This window comes from Aethalodelphis obliquidens, unplaced genomic scaffold (genome assembly GCF_003676395.1).
Source record: "Aethalodelphis obliquidens isolate GAN/ISIS:26980383/991018 unplaced genomic scaffold, ASM367639v1 scaffold7, whole genome shotgun sequence".
In the NCBI taxonomy this organism is placed as follows: Eukaryota; Metazoa; Chordata; class Mammalia; order Artiodactyla; family Delphinidae; genus Aethalodelphis; species Aethalodelphis obliquidens.
In genome coordinates, this window is record NW_020837951.1 from 56,406,279 (window position 1) to 56,423,058 (window position 16,780).

Below are 16,780 nucleotides of genomic sequence, written 5' to 3' on the forward strand. Positions count from 1 at the left end.
CAGCTACTGAGCCCACGTGCTGCAACTACTGAAGCCCACGCACCTAGAGCCCATGCTCTGCACAAGAGAAGCCATCACAATGAGAAGCCCGCACACCACAATGAAGAGTAGCCCCCACTCTCGACAACTAGAAAAAGCCTGCACACAGAAAAAAACCAAAAAAAAAAAAAAAAAAAAAAGTGAAGGATACTTTCTCAGACAAAAATTGAGGGAATTCATAGCAAGAAGACATTATCTATATTTTTGCTCTTTCCATTGTTTCTTCTTCCCTTCAAATGTTCCAAGAATGCTTCTTTTATCATTTTCTTTTTGTTTAGGGAACTTCCTTCAGTCTTTTTTTTCTTAAAGGCTGGCATCTAATTCTCAGTTTTCTTTCATCTGAGAATGACTTGATTTCTCCTTCATTCCTGAAAGATATTTTCACAAGATATAATATTCTGAGTCAACGGTTCTTTTCTTTCAGCACTTGAAAAATGTGTGCCACTTCTTTCTGGCCTCCATGGTTTTTGATGAGAAATCATATCATTCAAATCTTTTTCCCCCTATAGATAAAATGTCATTTCTCTTTTGCTTCTTTCAGCACTTTTCTTTGTCTTTAGTATTCAGAAGTTTGACTATGATGTGTCTTGGCATGGATTTCTTCGGGTTTATCTTATTTGAGGTTTTCTCAGTGTCTTAGTCAGCTTGAGCTGCCACACTGAAATTCCATGAATGAGGTAGACACAACAGAAATTTATTTCTGGAGGCTGGAAAATCCAAGATCAAAGTGCCAGCCAATTCAGTTCTGGTGAAGGCTCTCTTTCTGGATTGCAGATGGATCCCTTCCTGCTGTGTCCTTACCTGGACTTTCTTTGGTGTGTGCACAAGGAGAACGAGAAAGAGGGAGAGAGAGAAAGAGAGAAAGCTCTTCCTCTTCTTATAAGGTCACCAATCCTAATGGATTAGGAACCCACCCTTATGACTTCATTTAACTTTAATTACCTCCTAAAAGCCCTCTCCCCAAATATAATCATATTGGGGTTAGGGCTTCAACATATGAATTTGGGGACGGGGAGCACAATTCAGTCCATAGTACTAAGCTTCTTAAATATGTAGGCTTGTATTTTTTGCCAAATTTGGGAAATTTTCTGACATTATTTCTTTCTGTGGCCCTTCCCTCTTTTTCTCTTCTCCTTCTGGGACTTCAATGACATGAATGTTAGATCTTTTGTTAGAGTCTCCTATGTCCCTGAGGCGCTGCTCATGTTTTTTTTTTTTTTTCCCCCTGTTTTCTCTCTATTGTTCAGACTGGGTAACTGTTATTGCTCTACCTTCAACTCCACTGATTCTTTCTTCTGTCTTTTCCATTCTGCTGTCAAGCCCAGCCATTGATTTATTATTTATTTATTCATTGGTATTTTTCAGTTCTAAAATTTCCATTTAGTTCCCCTTTATAGCTCTCATTCATGTTGACGATTTTCCTTGTTCTTGATATGATGAGTAATTTTGCATTGTATCCAGGACATTTTGAATATTATGAGTCTCTGGTTCCTATTTAGGTCTTACATTTTAGAAGGCAGTCAAACTGTTTAGGTTCAAAATGCATGTCCTGGCTCACTTTTGTGGGCTATGTTTCAAGTGTTAATTCATTTTCAAAGCCTTTGCATTGCTATTCTGGTCTGCCCTACTTGGGTGTGACCCAGAAGCCAAACTGAAACCTGGGCACTAGTCCACACATAGTTCAGTTTGCTGTGTTGATTACGGTCAACCTCGTGGATGGTCTGCTCAAAGGTATGTGCAGGACTTCCTACACAGATTTAAAGAATCCTGCTTTCCAGTTCCCTCGTCTAACTCTCACCCAGTCACTAGTTGGGAAGGAGCAGCACGTTGCCTTTTTGCAGCTGTTCACTTAGTGTAGGGCAGCGACGGTCAAGAATGCACCCCCCCCACAGTCTCTGTAGTGCCAGGTTAGGGGATAGCTGCGTCTGCTTGTGTTGGTGCAGGCTGGGCAATGTTGACAGGGCTCCATCCCACAGGCTTGGCCAGAAATAGTGACAATGGGGATGCATGTGGCTTTTTTCATGGTGTTTACCTGGAGTAGTATGGGTTTTGTCCTGAAGAGTCACTGTTTTCCCATTCTTTTGGCTAGTGGGAGCAGGATTCCCTTGCACTGAGGCCTGGATATACAGGAGGCAAATTATAAATCTCATGAAGCTCACTGCTGGGCCAGTTTTCAAGTCCCAAAGGGCCTGGCCAGGCCACCTTCTTTTCCCCAGCCTTTCAGAGTCTTATGATAGGTGCTTTAAGTATTTCAACCAAGGATTTTAGTTATAATTAGGAGGAGAAATAAGTAAAAGTACATCTAACTCCATTTTTTTCCAGGAGCATAAGTTTGATTCATCTCTCTTTCAACTCTTCTGCTTGATCTGTGCAGGACATGATTTTAGAGCTTGATAATGGATTATGAAAATGTATTCAGGTTGGGATTCCAATTGGATCTGCTTTTACTGATTACTGGAGCAGATTAACATAACCACTTGCAACTGGTGTACTGCTATTAATCTGGGCAGACTATTTTTTCCCTATACCAATTAGTAAAGACCACCAGAAGCACTTTACTTCATCTGTCAGCAGAAGCAGTGAACCTGCCTGTCTTCCCACAGGGCTGTGTCAGCTCCTCAACTTTGTGTCATGTTCTAATCTGCTAGGACTTTTTTTAAAAAATAAATTTATTTATTTTATTTATTTATTTTTGGCTGCATTGGGTCTTGGTTGCCCTGCGTGGGCTTTTTTCTAGTTGAGGCGTTCGGGGGGGCTACTCTTCACTGCAGTGCGCGGGCTTCTCATTGCAATGGCTTCTCTTGTTGCAGAGCACGGGCTCTAGGTGCATGGGCTTCCGTAGTTGTACCTCGAGAGCTCTAGAGTGCAGGCTCAGTAGTTGTGGCGCACGGGCTTAGTTGCTCCGTTGCATGTGGGATCTTCCCAGACCAGGGCTCAAACCCATGTCCCCTGCGTTGGCAGGTGGATTCTTAACCACTGCATCACCAGGGAAGTCCCTCCACTAGGACTGTGATTGTCTTGCTCTTCCACAGGACACAGTGTTTGAAGGACCTGGTGAGCAGCATGTAGCAAGTTTGCTTGATGCATTGGAAGACACATGCCACAAAATGGGAGATAAACCTCATGAAAATTCAGGAATCCACTACCTCAGTTAAGTTTCTAGGGCTCCAGTGGTCTTAGTCCTCTTGGGCTACCCACTTCAAAGTGAAAGAATTTTGTGCATGTTAAACACCCTATCACTAAGAAAGAGGCATGATGATAAGTGGGCCTTTTTGGATTTTGGAGGCAGCATGTGCCACATTTCTTATACTGCTCCAACTCATTTACCCATAAAGTTGACGGTTTTGAGTGGAGCCAAAGAAAAAGGAAAAACACGCTGGTCTAATACTTGGGACTCATGACCCAGTAAATCCAGTGGTGGTCTGTCTGTGGCACATAACGATGCTATATGGAGACTCTGGTAAGCACTAATGGGAGAATCATGGAGTAGACCCATAGGCTTTGAAGCAAAGCCATGCCTGATCATTGAGGGTATGATCTATTATGCCCACCATGAACTGGATGTTATCTGACATACCAATATTTAAAGCTGGGAATGCCCAGCAGCACTCCTTCATCAAGTGGAATGGTAACCATTCCATCATCCAGGGGAAGATGGGCTAAAGCATGATATTTCATGATATCTTCATGATATTTGACACAAGCCAAAAGAAATTACTACAGAACTATGATATAATCCCACTTAAGGATTGCCCTGAAGGACCACAGGGAAGAGAAATCCTCCAAATGGGCAGAACTTGAAACAGTTCATTTGGAAAGAGAGATGTCTAGAAAAACAGATATCACTGACTCTGGGATAAGGGCTAATGGTTTGTGGATAACGGTTTTTGTTGCACAACGAGACCAGAGGATTAGTGATAAGGAGAGATGCATGTGGTTCTACCTCTCCGAATAGCACAGAATGAGAAGATGTTAGCATTCCATGTAAACATCCACCAAAGAGCACCAACTGCAAACAAGGCCTCCAGTAATCAAGTGGACAAGACAACAGATTCTGTATATGAGCCAGGATCATTCCCAACCACTCCAGCGCTTGCTCAATGAGCTCATGTTGAAAATGGCCACAGAATTAAATATGAGTTTAACAATATGGGATTAACAATATGGGATTATCCTCATTCCAGAGTTATTGGCTCTGTTGGTTTAGATAACTTAGTTCTAAAAAAAGGAATGTTTTTCCAAGAAATAAAAACAATGATCCCACTGAACTAGAAGTTAAGACTGCCACCTGGACATTTGGGGCTCTTCATGCCACTGAATCCACAAGCAAAGAAGGGGTAATTGATGCTAATTATAAATGGAAAATATGTTTATTGCTTCACATTAGGAATAAGGAATATATCTAGAATTCTGGGTATTTTCGGTTTTTTAATTTATTTATTTATTTATTTATTATTTGTTTGTTTTTGGCTACGCTGGATCCTTGTTGCTGCACGCGGGTTTTCTCTAGTTGTGGTGAGTGGGGGCTACTCTTCATTGCGGTGCAAGGGCTTCTCATTGCGGTGGCTTCTCTTGTTGCAGAGCACAGGCTCTAGATGTGCAGGCTTCAGTAGCTGTGGCTCGCGGGCTCAGTAGTTGTAGCTTGCGGGCTCTAGAGCACAGGCTCAGTAGTTGTGGTGCATGGGCTTAGTTGCTCTGTGGCATGTGAGATCTTCCCAGACCAGGGCTCGAACCCGTGTCCCCTGCCTTGGCAGGCGGATTCTTAACCACTGCGCCAAGAGGGAAATCCCAGAATTCTGGGTATTTTCTAAAGCACCTCTTAGTACTTCCATGTCCAGTGGCTAAAATATAATAAAAAACTATAACAACCCAACAGAAACAGGGCCAGTAAGAGCTCAGACCCTTCAGAAATGGAGATTTTGGTCATCTCACTACTGGTAGAGAACTGTGACCAGCCACGGTCACAGAAATAGAGAACAGGATATAGGTAGTGGATGAAGGAGGTTATAATATGTTATAGTCTGATGACCAGTTGCAGAAACAAGGTGAAGTTCCTATGTATGCTTTTCCATGCTTTGTTATGTATATACTTTATTTACCAACCTATGTTTTTCCTTTCCCTTTCCGTATTATTTTATATAAAGAATTTGGTGGCAGTTAATGTTACAAATTAGTCCAGTATGTACAGATTATCAAAGGAGGATTATGACTAAATAAGAAATACCACTCAGAAATAGTATAGTGGCTGATGAGACTTTTGTTGTCCCCTTCCGAGAAAAGGTGGGCATGCTTTTCTTTGTATAAGGGGTAGTTGCATAAAATTAGAAGGAATTTTTGCTGTTGTTGTTTGCTGAACTATAGATAGAAAGCACTGTATGGCTGCTGAGAAGCCGAAGAGATAGACTGCTTTTTTTTCTTTTTTTTTGCGGTACGCGGGCCTCTCACCACCGTGGCCTCTCCCGTTGCGAAGCACAGGTTCCGGACGCGCAGGCTCAGCGGCCATGGCTTACGGGCCCAGCCGCTCCGCAGCATGTGGGGTCTTCCCGGACCTCAGCACAAACCCGCGTCCCCCGCATCCGCAGGCGGACTCTCAACCACTGCGCCACCAGGGAAGCCCCTTTTCTTTTCTTTTCTTTTTTAATCCAAGATGCATTCTCACTCCCTTCTAAGCTCTTCTCTATATCACAAATGCTGGAATCTTGGAACTGTATTTCTCAGACCCTGTTGTCTACAGGATCCTGGATGCCATTTACAGGCAGCACAAGATACACTCATGCAATATTTGTAAGGCAGAAGAGAGGTAGAAGCCATGTCTTTCTTCCTCTGGTGGAGTGGGCAGGTGTGTGGGATGAGGCAGATGTGGATTGCTGTAATGAGCACAGGCATTCCACTGTTAGTCACTCGCCTCTCTGCAACAAAGCAGCGATGTCAGCTGGTGGCTAGTTCCTGTGATTTCCTGACCTGTGTGGCAGCCACAACTTAGTGATTTGTAGGACCAGAGCAACAGTGCAAACCTGGAAGCCAGTGGCAGGTTCCCCTGACTTCCTCTCCTTTTTTTTTTAAATCTTTAGTCAATTCATTATTTTTTTAATATTAGTCAATTAATTTTTATTTTTAATTTTATTTATTTTTGGCTGCATTGGGTCTTCATTGCTGTGCGTGGGCTTTCTCTAGTTGTGGCGAGCGGGTGCTACTCTTCATTGCAGTGCACGGTCTTCTCACTGTGGTGGCTTCTCTTTGCAGAGCACGGGCTCTAGGTGCGCGGGCTTCAGTAGTCGCAGCACGCGGGCCCTAGAGCATGGGAGCTTCAGTAGTTGAGCTGCATGGACTCAGCAGTTGTGGCGCACAGGCTGTAGGGTACGCAGGCTTCAGTAGTTGTGGCGCACAGGCTTAGTTGCTCTGCGGCATGTGGGATCTTCCCAGACCAGGGATTGAACCCGTGTCCCCTGCATTGGCAGGCAGATTCTTAACCACTGTACCACCAGGTAAGTCTCCTTCTTCTTCTTCAGTGTTATAAACACCTGATTCTTTTAAATTCTATTTTATTTTATTTTATTTATTTATTTATTTTGGCTCTGTTGGGTCTTTGTTGCTGCATGCAGGCTTTCTCTAGTGGCGAGCAGGGGCTACTCTTCGTTGCAGGGCACAGGTTTCTCACTGCGGTGGCTTCTCTTGTTGCAGAGCATGGGCTCTAGGTGTGCGGGCTGCAACAGTTGTGGCACTTGGGCTCAGTAGTTGTGGCTCGTGGGCTCTAGAGCGCAGGCTCAGTAGTTGTGGCACATGGGCTTAGTTGCTCTGCGGCATGTGGGATCTTCCCAGACCAGGGCTGGAACCTCTGTCCCCTGCATTGGCAGGCGGATTCTTAACCACTGCGCCACCAGGAAAGCCCAACGTAAACATTTGATTCTTTGCTTGAAAGGCCCAGAGTGATTTGTTTTCCTCCTTGAACACTGATGGATACGCTCTTGCAAGTTAAGCCAGCATACCTAAACTTCGTTACAACCACGATTTGGGGGAGTAATTCCTTGTGGCCGATAGTTTCTGCACAGGTTCCAATTCCTGTCTGCATGGTTGATTTGAACTGCCTGATGTCAAACAGCTCCTGACTGAGAGACTTTATGTTGAGATCTTACATATTTAGAAATCTAGAAGAAGGAAAGTAGCCGAAATCTAGAAGAAGGAAAGTAGCCAAACTTTACCATGGAGTTAAGTGACATGAGTGCCTTAGGAACATACAGTTTTCATTTGTCACTATCCCAACTCAGTAAAGACTGCCACATTCTTATGCCTAGAAGAAAACATCTAATGTTGATTCAAGTTAGTCCTCTTTTGTGCCTTGAACACAGCTTTAGATGATGTGTAAATATGATATATATGGAGCATTCCTATTAAACATATAAGTTCAGTCAAAAGAGTCAACACCACAAATGATTATCAAACAAATCTAGAAATAAGCAAGGAAGCCCACAATCAACATGTTTATTTAATATTATTTTGGAAACCACAGCCCTTGTATTAAAGCTTGAAACTTCATTAAGGTTTGGATAGGAGGAGTCAAATTTCATTACTTGTAAACTACTACAGTACTTATAAAAATCAAAATAATCAGTTGAAAGTAATTTGAACTAATAAGTGACATCTAATAAGAGTTTCAATACCTTTTCCTTTACATTAGCAGTGATCACTTAGAAAATACAATGAGAAAAAAATTGCATTCATAATAGCAAATGATAAAATAGTAGGGATAATCTTAACACTAAATATTCAAGATTTAAATTATAAAAACATAAAACTTTACTAAGACATTGAATAATATTTCAATAAATAATGAGACATACAACTATACTCCAATAAAAATTTTTTAAATTGAAAAAAAAGTAATGAGACATAAGACAATCCTGTGTGGAAAACCTAAATATAGTAAAAATGATCACTTCTACACAAAATAACATATAGGTTTAACTGAAGTCTAATGAAAATCCAATAGTAATTTTTGGCACTTTACCAATAGGTCTAAATTTTATCTGCAATAATAAATAAGAATTGTTAGGGAGCAGGCCGCAGCCCTCGTAGCAGTAAACGCAGCCACTCCGGTTGGCCTTGGGGGCGGGGCTGTAGAGGAACTTGTCAAAGCCGCAGAGTGAAGTGAGAAATCTACTAGAGAGGAAATGGCTGCCTCTTCATCATCCTCCTCAGCCGGTGGGGTCAGTGGAAGTTCTGCCACTGGATCTGGTTTCAGTGGCTCAGACGTTGCCCCCCCCACTGAAAGCCCTTTTCACCTACCCCAAAGGAGCTGGAGAGATGTTAGAAGGTGGCTCTGAGAGATTCCTCTGTGAATCCGTTTTCAGCTATCAAGTGGCATCTACGCTTAAACAGGTGAAACATGATCAGTAAGTTGCTCGGATGGAAAAACTAGCTGTTCTGGTAGAAGAACTGGAGGCAGATAGTGGCGATTTAAACCCATCCAGCAGCTGCTGGGGTTCACCCCCTCTTCAGGTTGACCTTGCCTGGATGGTCACCTCTGGGGCACAGCAAGTGCAGGTCCAGTGAGGAACTTTTCTTACAGCTTACATAGCCATCCAGAGAGTCACAGCTCCATCACTGGATTGTTAATTCACATCCATACTTGGTTTCTCTGTATCTATCCACAAGCAACAAATACTTAAATGTGTGATCTTACAGGGAAATTTTTTGTTTATTTGTTTGAAAAAGTACTGAGAATCAGGGCTTCCCTGGTGGCGCAGTGGTTGAGAGTCCGCCTGCCGATGCAGGGGACACGGGTTCGTGCCCCGGTCCGGGAAGATCCCACATGCCGCGGTAGCGGCTGCGCCCGTGAGCCATGGCCGCTGAGCCTGCGCGTCCGGAGCCTGTTGCTCCGCAGCGGGAGAGGCCACAGCAGTGAGAGGCCCGCGTACCACAAAAAAATAAATAAATAAATAAATAAAATTTAAAAGTACTGAGAATCAGATTTAGGCAATTGGCATCACAGAACCAGGAGGTTTGGGTTTAAGAGAGATTTATAAAACGTCACAAGCCAGGACACATGCCAGAATTGGCCAACGGAATGGCATCCCTCCTGTCAATTCATGCAGTTCCTAGAACCTCACCAGTCAAGTCCAAGGTCAAGATCTGGAGTTATAAAATACAGCATTTCTGACCTAAAACCGTTCTTTTTGCAGATGAATGTGATTTCAACTCAGGACCTGTCCAAATTAGGAATTTTTTAATGTTTGGGATTTTTTTTCTATTTTTAGACATCTAATTCTATAGATTCTATCTTTTTCTAACCTCCTGTAGGCATGCCAAATTCTGGCAAAAAGAATTGCTTTTTGAATGTTGAAGTTCTGGTAAAACTAAAGCAGTGAGCAAAATCCTTTTAAACACAGAAATCCTGAGTTCATTTTGTTGGTGGGCTCAGGCAATTCTGTAGCAAATAAATCCTTTGAAAGAGCTGCAAACTGGTTTCTTTATCCTTTCAAAGCCTCAGGGATTTGGGATAGGGGAAAGAGGGCAAATTACTTTTTATAAGAAGGGAATCTAAAAACCATTTCTCCCAAGCAAATGGAAGATTTGCTTTCTCTCAGGGATATTTGTCTTTTTAGAAGTATATGAATTTATCATCAATATCTGAGTAGGTTTTTTACCATGAAAAGGAAAAACCTGCAAAGCTAAGAGGTGTCTTTTGTTGCTCCTCATGGGACCACAGGGTCCACACTGCACAGTTAGGAGAATCATTTATTAAATTGTATGCAAATTTTGCCTCAGGAAAAAAAAAAAAGAATTGTTAGGACTTTTTTTTTTTCACCATAAAGAATAATGAGGATAGAACTTTAAAAATTACAACAATGTGATATACACAAGAATTCTGATTCAGTACTGGCTTAAAACACTAGCTATAAAAAAGCAAGACTAGATATTACATGGCATTAAGGAATCTTTGTTAATTATCTTAGGTGTGATAATGGTTGTGTAGGAAGTGTTCTTAGGAGGTGTGTATGAAGTATTTAGGAAGAGAGATTATGATGTCTGCAACTTACTTTGAAGTGGTAAAGAAATTTAAAAGATAGTCTCATAAAGAAAATATGGCAATGATTGTTGAATCAAGGCAATGATATATATAATTCATATATATATAATTCTTTTCTTTTTCTTTTTTTTTTGGAAACTTGTAATAATAAAGTAGAAAAAAAAAAAAGCAGTGAAACACTAACCTAAGACACAACAGTCAGATGAATGGACCAAAATCTCAAGGTATATCCTAGTATATATAAAAACTTAATACATAAAAAAAGAAGAAGAATTTGGAAAAATACTCAAGGTAGAGTTTCACTTCACATCAAACTAAATTCCAGATTAAAAAAAAAATACAGCTAAAAACACACAAAAAAGAATACAGAGATGCATACTCTGGTCGGGAAAAGGCCTTGTATATGTTAAAATAATGAACAAAAGTAAATAGATATGTAATATTAATAGCTACTTGAGATTCTAATATATAATTCATTTAGCCATTTTCCTATCTGTAGATACACATCTCTCCCCCAGATCCTTCAGCTCCAGCTTTCTCGCTCTGCACTTGTTGTTCTCTCTGCCTGGAATATTCTTCCCCTGAGTTTATTCAGCTTAAATATCACATCATTGAAGAGACCTGTCCTTGCCACATAATCTGAAATGGCCCTAAAATAAGTCACTCTATATTCTTCTTGCTTTACTGTTCTTCATCACATTTATATGTTTACTTGCCGTGATCTTATATGTTTATTTGTTTTCCAACTTTCTCCCTTACTAGACCATAAGTTCCATGAGGTCAAGAATAATTGCCTTTTCACTGTTGTATCCCTAGTGCTTAGAATTAGCCTAGTGCCTGGCTCCTAGTATGCACTCAAAATAATTATTATATTATATTATATTATATTATACAAATTCTGGTAATTAATCTAAAGAGAAAAAACAGGTGCTCTAAGAGATATAACAAGGGCAACCTAATTTTGATAGAGAATTCATGGAAGGTTTTGCTGAGGAAGTGATATTTAAAGTGATATCTGAATATCAAATCAGATGACAAGTAGAGGGAAAGGCATTTTCCAGGCAGAGAGAACAACATGGGCAAAGGTTTAAAAACAGGAAAGAACAGCCATAAATAAGCAGCTAAAAGAGTGACATGCCTGGAGCATAGTGAGGGTGGGGGGAAAGAGTAGGCAAAATGGTATAGAACTTTAAAAGTTGATATATACACAAATGATTTTTTTTTTTTTTTTTTTTTTTGGTATGCGGGCCTCTCACTGTTGTAGCCTCTCCCGTTGCGGTGCACACGCTCCAGACGCGCTGGCTCAGCGGCCATGGCTCACGGGCCCAGCCATTCCGCGGCATGTGGGATCTTCCCGGACCGGGGCACGAACCCGTGTTCCCTGCATCGGCAGGCGGACTCTCAACCACTGCGCCACCAGGGATGCCCTACATAAATGATTTATTCAAGTCCTTTGGTGTATAGAAGCTACGGAGGTCAAGGAATGGACTGTTAGTTTGTTTCAGTAGAAACAAGGCTAGAATATAAGTCTTCTGGTCCTAACTCCAAGATCCTCTCTATTGGAGGAGGCTGCTTCATCATTAAACTAGCATGTCAAGTCTTGTAAATAGAAAAGATCCTTTAATTACTGCAGTGAGTAGCTGAAGTTCCTTCCTGACCCACTCTCCCTGCTTCTGGTAAGAACACAATGGTTTTCTTTGGGAAAGCGTTTCCCCCACATTGTCAGGCCATGTATTTGGATGGGCTGACTCCACTCCAGGGCCACAGGTATGGGCATGGGAGACAGGCCTTGCAAACAAGAGTAGTAAATCCCCCTGGCCACATTCATTAGTTTCCATTATCATGTTAGCTTATCAAGCTAAGCTAAGTGAATCCACCCAGAGCTCTGAGAATTGGGGTTGCACATCAGATAGGATTAAATTCAATGTATATAACAACCTCCCCAAAAGTGGTTTAATCACACAGAAATGGACAAATAAAAAGAAATATCCAGTTCAAATCACATCATTTGAGAACCTGGACCCAGATATATCTGAAAGCAAGGTCCCTTTAAACTGTGTGCCAAAAACCTCCCTCACTAAAAATGCTTCTTACAAAAAAACTCAGTATTTTATGATCCTTTAGTATCTTCCAAACTAAATTCCATGGTAGTGCTTAGACTTGAAGGGTCTATATTAACAGGAATTCAGCACTTACACTAGGGAGACAACATAGTTTAGTAGTCAAATACATAAGCTTTGAAGTCTTGTTGCCCAAATTCAAATCCTGCCTTCACTGCTCACTAGTTTGGTGACCTTGGATGAATTTAAACCCCAGAGTCTTCAGCTATAAAGCAGAGATGCAAATAGTACCAGCTCACACAGTTACAGTGAGAAGTGAATGAGATATTTCAGGTAGAGCAGTTGATGAAACAAATTTCTATAATACGAGTGATATATTCTAAGAAATGCAGAAGTGATTTTATTCAGCAGTGCTTTGTATGACTGGGCTATGGGAAAGGGCTGGGGAGAAAGAAATTTGTCTCTTTTGAGCACTTCTGTGTCCACAACCACTTTGTGACTAGGAGAAGGAAACCTTCTTGAAAGATGTGTAATCCCCACAAAAATGGGCCCTTGTCAGTCTGGGCAGGGAGAGACAGGAACAGGAGCCCAGATCATGGTCACCTGGTAGATAAATCTGAGAGCATCCACGTAGAAACAGAAAAGGAGTATGCTGCTTGGGTTTGAGGGGCTTAGAGAGAAGCATCTGGGGAAATGCTTTAAAATGTTTCTTTCCCTCCTCTCATCCACTGCATTATACTTTTTCTCTCAAATCCATAGAAATCATAAAGCAGAATAAACGCAGAGCAGCATCTTAAACATGCCTGGCACAGAGCTTGGCACAGGATCAGCATTCAGGAAACATCCTTCAAGCCCTAAGGATGCTTACATCTACAAATATCATGTGTTTGCATCATGTTCAGGATTCGCCCTGCAACCAGAGCTAAATGACACCTGGGTTTAGCATCTAATATCTTGTTTCAAAGGAAACTGGCAGGGATTAGTTGCATTACTTCAAGGATTCACTACCCCAAAATATCTGCCTTTTGCAGTACAGAGACCTTATTATTTAGGATTAGATTAGGGCACAAGGGACAGAAAAGCTGAAATAACAGTGGCATATTTCTTCTCATCTAAACAAGGTCTAGATATTGGCACTGTAAATGCTGGCGTTGTGGTAATAGGCTTAATGCTATGCTGTGAAACCACAGGCTCTTTTACTTAAGACAGGATTAAGGCATATATTCAATATATTCTAGATTCCCAGTAAGAGAGCCAAGAAGGCCTGGCTCCCAGGTGATGCTTTGTGGGACACACACACACACACCGGTGATGCTTTGTTTTCCAAGAGACGCAGAATTGTCAAAGGATTTAGATGCAAGGTAAGTACCTGAATTTTGTTTCCTGGCTGACTAAGGGTGGGGTGGGGAAGCAGAGAACAGAGGAACACCAGTGGCCCCTGTCCAAAAATATCTCTTCCCACTATACACCAACTAGAGATACATCTCTGTAAACGAGTTTCTCCTTTAAAAGCAAATACTGCCATACCAAGCCTCACTAACAACTCAGTGTGAATTCCTTCAAACAGACAATCCACTCAGCTCTCACCTGAAGTCCTGCAAGTGTCCATTGGTGATTTTTCTGGATGAATTGCTGAATCCCTCTTTCTCATTATTACACAAGCCAGAACATTATTTGGGAACTTTATTTTTAATAACAAAAAATAGCTATATAACAATGAACTTTTATGTTTGTATCAAGTAACTAACTTTATTTATTGTATTTTTTTTTTTTGCCGTACACGGGCCTCTCACTATTGTGGCCTCTCCCATTGTGGAGCACAGGCTCTGGACGCGCAGGCTCAGCGTCCATGGTTCACGGGCCCAGCCGCTCCACGGCATGTGGGATCTTCCCGGACCGGAGCACGAACCCGTGTCCCCTGCATCGGCAGGTGGACTCTCAACCACTGCGCCACCAGGAAAGCCCTGTTCATTGTATTTTATGTCTGCCTTTATAATAATGGAAATCTTTCTATGACATGCTTTTCCTAAGTTACAGCGAACTTCTTTCCTTGTCTCTTGGATCTGATGTGAGGCCAGTCCATTTCACAGTCAATACCCCTAAGTGAACCATGGGAGAGGAGCAACAAAGAGGGTGGAGAATTCTTGGTTCTCATCAGTTTGTGACTCATGTACCTACACGCTGCTGCTACACCATTCCCCATCCCTCCTCTTCCTGGGAAGAACAGGTAGGGCAGGATGATGTTTCTGCTAGTGGGACTCTTTATTTTTTTTAATTGAGATAAAGTTCACATAACATAAAATTAACCATTTTAAAGTGAACAATTCAGTGCATTTAGCACATTCAAAATGTTTACAAACCCCACTACCATCTAGACCCAAAACATTTTTATCACTCCAAAAGGAGAATCCATACCCATGAAGCCCTTACTTCTCCTTCCCACCTCCCCCCAGACTTTGATAACCACCAACATGCTTTCTGTGCCTGTGGGACTCTGCTTGATCACTTCCTCCCTACAGAATCCATGGGGATGCGCAGGTGGTAAGGTCGTCTCTATGGCCTTAGAGAGAGACGAGGATGTAAAACACCCTGAGAACATGGCTGAAGTGTAGAACTCCCTGGGGGAAATTATTCTGTTTCTTCAATAAGAAAATATAGGTGAGGGCTTCCCTGGTGGCACGGTGGTTAAGAATCCGCCTGCCAATTCAGGGGACACGGGTTCAAGCCCTGGTCCAGGAAGATCCCATATCCCGCAGAGCAACTAAGCCTGTGCGCCACAACTACCGAGCCTGAGCTCTAGGGCCCATGAGCCACAACTACTGAGCCCACGAGCCACAACTACTGAAGCCCACGTGCCTACAGACTGTGCTCCGCAACAAGAGAAGCCACCGCAGTGACAAGCCTGCACGCCCTAACAAAGAGTAGCCCCTGCTTGCGGCAACTAGAGAAAGCCTGCACGCAGCAACGAAGACCCAATGCAGCCAAAAATAAATAAATAAAATTAATAAATTTATTTTTAAAAAAAGAAAATATAGGTGAAACAACCTAAGTGTCCATCAACAGATGAATGGATAAAGAAAATGTGGTGTACATATCCAACAGAATATTATTCAGCCATAAAAAAAGAAGCAAATCCTTCCATTCGCAGCAACGGATAGACCCTGAGGGCATTATGCTAAGTGAAATAAGTCAAACAGAGAAAGACAAATACCATATGATCTCACTGATAAGGAGAATCTTAAAAAAAACTGGACTCATAGATACAGAGAATAGATTGGTGGTTGCCAGAGGTGGGGGTAGGGGAGTGGGAGAAATGGGTAAAGGTGGTCAAAATATACAAACTTCCAGTTATAAGACAAATAAGTCTTAGGGATGTAATGTAAGGCATGGTGACGATTGTCAACAATATTGTGTTGTATATTTGAAAATTTCTAAGAAAGTAGATCTTAAAAGTTCTCATCATAAGAAAAAAATTTGTAATCATGTGTGGTGATGGATGTTAACTAAGTTTATTGTGGTGATCATTTCACAGTATATACATATACCAAATCATTATGTTGTACACCTAAAATTCATATGTTATATGTCAATTATATCTCAATTTTAAAAAAAAAGAAAATATAGGAATTGGATTAAGAAATTGAGTCGTAAAAAAAAAAAAAAAGAAATTGAGTCGTCATATATTTAAAGCCTTACCTAATAGATAAGTCAGCAGACTTCTCCTTGAATCTTATTAGTCAGACCCAGTCTCGTGGCCACTCCTGTATACTGGGAAGGCTCAGCTTTTCCAGCCTCTGTGTTTGTAGAAAAGCCAGGAGAAGTGAGTTGGGACACCCTTACAGTCAAAGAAGTACCTATGGTTATATTTAAATACTAATAATCCAGTCATTTAAAAAGGAGACATTGACCCCATAATAAATTAAATATATATAATTAAGCCTAATATTAATGTAGGGGAATTATGATGGAAAAATGCACTCCTGAAAATATTTTAAAACTTTAAAACAAAAATAGTACTTGATATTATTAAGATATAATGAAGACCCTTCCTATGAATAGGTAAGGGACAAGAGAAAAAGAATAAAAGGTCACTCCCGAGTTTTGAGTCTAGGAAATGAGAGGCTGTTGGCAGACATAATGGAAACGGGGCTGTCCAGGAGGAAAGCGAGTTCAGGGTGTAGGAAGTTGACTTTGCCTCCAAAATGGTGAGTTTGATGTTGGGGGGAAGGGGTACTCAGGAAAAGGACACAGCAGGTCAGTAATAATGTAAGATCAGAGGTCAGGTCTAGGGATCTGGGCCTGAGAACCACCTACTTCCAGGGGGAGGTCAGGTTGGGGGGATATATGTCATGTCCAAGTAAGCTCTCTGGGAAGGGGTTTGACAAAAGTGATCAGAACAAACCTTGAGGGTCACCCATATTTGAGGAGAGAAAGCAAAGACCCTGCAGGAAGCAAGGAAAAGTGTTGAGAAAGAGGGAGGAGACACGGGTTGGCCTAGAGTCTTGGAGACCAGAGAGGAGAAAATGCCAGACAAGGTGGGGGCACTGTGCCCAGGTGCCCCAGGGAGGTCAGGGGAAAGAGAAACAGGAAAAGATTCACTGGAGTTTGCAGAGGAAACCCCTGTGACCTCTGAGAGGCAATTACCCCAGGTCTA

The 16,780-nt window shown here is 41.7% G+C and overlaps 1 pseudogene; it reads left to right on the top strand.

Moving 5' to 3' along the window:
• Nucleotides 1-8,207: 8,207 nt before the first annotated feature.
• On the top strand, nt 8,208-8,718 carry LOC113620248 (anaphase-promoting complex subunit 16 pseudogene; annotated as a pseudogene).
• The last annotated feature ends 8,062 nt before the right edge of the window (nt 8,719-16,780 follow it).